This window comes from Saccharomycodes ludwigii, chromosome II (assembly GCF_020623625.1).
Source record: "Saccharomycodes ludwigii strain NBRC 1722 chromosome II, whole genome shotgun sequence".
Taxonomy (NCBI): domain Eukaryota; kingdom Fungi; phylum Ascomycota; class Saccharomycetes; order Saccharomycodales; family Saccharomycodaceae; genus Saccharomycodes; species Saccharomycodes ludwigii.
The window spans coordinates 1,297,501-1,300,000 of NC_060201.1; the positions used below are offsets into that span (position 1 = coordinate 1,297,501).

Below are 2,500 nucleotides of genomic sequence, written 5' to 3' on the forward strand. Positions count from 1 at the left end.
GAATCGAACCCTTATTCCCCGTTACCCGTTGAAACCATGGTAGGCCACTATCCTACCATCGAAAGTTGATAGGGCAGAAATTTGAATGAACCATCGCCAGCACAAGGCCATGCGATTCGAAAAGTTATTATGAATCATCAAAGGGTCCGAAGACATTGATTTTTTATCTAATAAATACATCCCTTCCACAAGAGTCGGGATTTTAAGCATGTATTAGCTCTAGAATTACCACAGGTATTCCATGTAGTAAAGGAACTATCAAATAAACGATAACTGATTTAATGAGCCATTCGCAGTTTCACTGTATAAATTGCTTATACTTAGACATGCATGGCTTAATCTTTGAGACAAGCATATGACTACTGGCAGGATCAACCAGATAACTATCTTAAGTTCTAAAGAGAGACGCAGCTGATCTTTTTGCACAGAAACAATCTTGTGGACTGCCCCCTAGCTAAAGACCTGCCCCAACCTCTCTTGAAAACGCAGATAATTTAAATTTAGTTGCCAGAAAGAAAAAAGAAGAAACGTATCTCTCCCTTACTCTCTGGAAAAGAGCTGCAATGCTCAGAGAAGATTTTACTCTCTCCAAAGCTTCACAAAAACTCTCAATCTTACCTATAGCACTCTTTGAGTTTCCTCGAACTAGTTTCCACTAAACACTTTAACCAGAATGTTTCACCGGAAAGGTTTAATATCACTAGCTTGAGAGGAGGTTACACTTGATAGAATCACAGCTTGAAAAAGCCGGCTACCTACCAAGGCATTCCCCCAAGTTTGAATTCTTTGGTTTTGATTGCTATTAGCTAGTAATCCACCAAATCCTTCGTTGCTTACTCATAGGAAAAATCGTAAAATAATTCCAGAATAAGACTATTCAGGCTAAGAGCTTTCTTTCCCTTTCAATACAGAAGAGGGGAAGCCAACTCCATCACCCATGTCAGTACGCTGTATAGGGACTAGGCAGGATCTTACGATCACCTAGCGATCCTCTCCACCGTATGACGAGGCCATTTGTTGTTCTTACGAACTGTCAACAAAATTTACTGAAGCTTGTTTCCAAACTCTTTCGATTTGTCTTCATCTGCTTTCGCATGAAGTACCTGCAGACATATTTAACAGACCGTGAGAAACAGCTCTGTGCATAATATGCTAATATTTTTGTTTTTTTTGTTTTTTTTGTTTTTAATTTTTTTATTTTTTTAGGTCTATGCGGTTTTTTTTAATATGTGTGTATTGCAAGCAAAAGTGGTGCATTTATATTATTTTTTGTCTTAGTCGGGAAAAAAAAAAAAAAAAAAAAAAACTTAATCCGTAATCACGTTTTTTGGTCACGTTTTTTGGTCACGTTTTTGGTCACGTTTTTGGTCACGTTTTTGGTCACGTTTTTATGTCACGTTTTTGGTCACGTTTTTTATGTCACGTTTTTGGTCACGTTTTTTGGTCACGTTTTGGTCACGTTTTTTATGTCACGTTTTTGGTCACGTTTTTTATGTCACGTTTTTGGTCACGTTTTTTGGTCACGTTTTGGTCACGTTTTTTATGTCACGTTTTTGGTCATGTGATAGATGTCTTTTTTTTTTTTTCCAACAAAATCACGTGATTGATCTGAAGCACCCTCACCGACACCGGCCTGCAACAGTATCTCCGGTACCGGCATTCCGTAACTCCATCTATACGGACCCTACAGCCTTCATGGAAAGGCCTACCCCCATATAATGCCACCTGTACATGCTGGTGGTGTGGTTTACTAAGCCTTAAATCCTTGTTTATGCGGATTTTCCGTTTTTATTTCCGTGTTCCGCTTAGAATTCGGGGCAGATGATCGGAGATATGTGATCTGTGCAGCAAAAAGGGTATAGAAATGTCCTTAGATAAGCCCCTACAACTTTCTTAATATTAGTTTACAAATAGATATATTTTTTTCTTTTTGGAATAACTTATGTTTATTTGTATAAAATAAAATTTGGGTGTTTGGGTGCAGACAAAAAAATAGCCCTATAGAAAGCGTGCGCGCGTATATTTAATTTTTTTTCTTAATATTTCGGTTGCGGCCATATCTACCAGAAAGCACCGTTTCCCGTCCGATCAACTGTAGTTAAGCTGGTAAGAGCCTGACCGAGTAGTGTAGTGGGTGACCATACGCGAAACTCAGGTGCTGCAATCCTTTTTTTTTTTTAAACACTATTTTTATTGTGCAGTATATAATAAAACCCTACGCGTATTACTATGCAATACATAATAAAACGCTGCGCACACCACTATGCAATACATAATAAAACGCTGCGCACACCACTATGCAATACATAATAAAACCCTGCGCGCACTACTATGCAATACATAATAAAACCCTGCGCGCACTACTATGCAATACATAATAAAACCCTGCGCGCACTACTATGCAATACATAATAAAACACTGCGCGCACTACTATGCAATACATAATAAAACCCTGCGCGCACTACTATGCAATACATAATAAAACACTGCGCACACCAC

The 2,500-nt window shown here is 38.4% G+C and overlaps 2 non-coding genes across 2 annotated transcripts in view; one reads left to right on the forward strand and one right to left on the reverse strand.

Moving 5' to 3' along the window:
* The window catches only part of SCDLUD_001835, a 1,795-nt gene extending 1,414 nt beyond the window's left edge, over positions 1-381 (reverse strand). Inside the window, exon 1 of the ribosomal RNA XR_006829204.1 lies at positions 1-381. This exon is cut by the window's left edge and continues 1,414 nt beyond it. This is a non-coding gene — a ribosomal RNA (18S ribosomal RNA).
* A 1,669-nt stretch (positions 382-2,050) lies between these two features.
* On the forward strand, positions 2,051-2,167 carry SCDLUD_001836. The gene has a single exon (XR_006829205.1). It is a non-coding gene; the product is annotated as a 5S ribosomal RNA (ribosomal RNA).
* Positions 2,168-2,500: the final 333 nt, after the last annotated feature.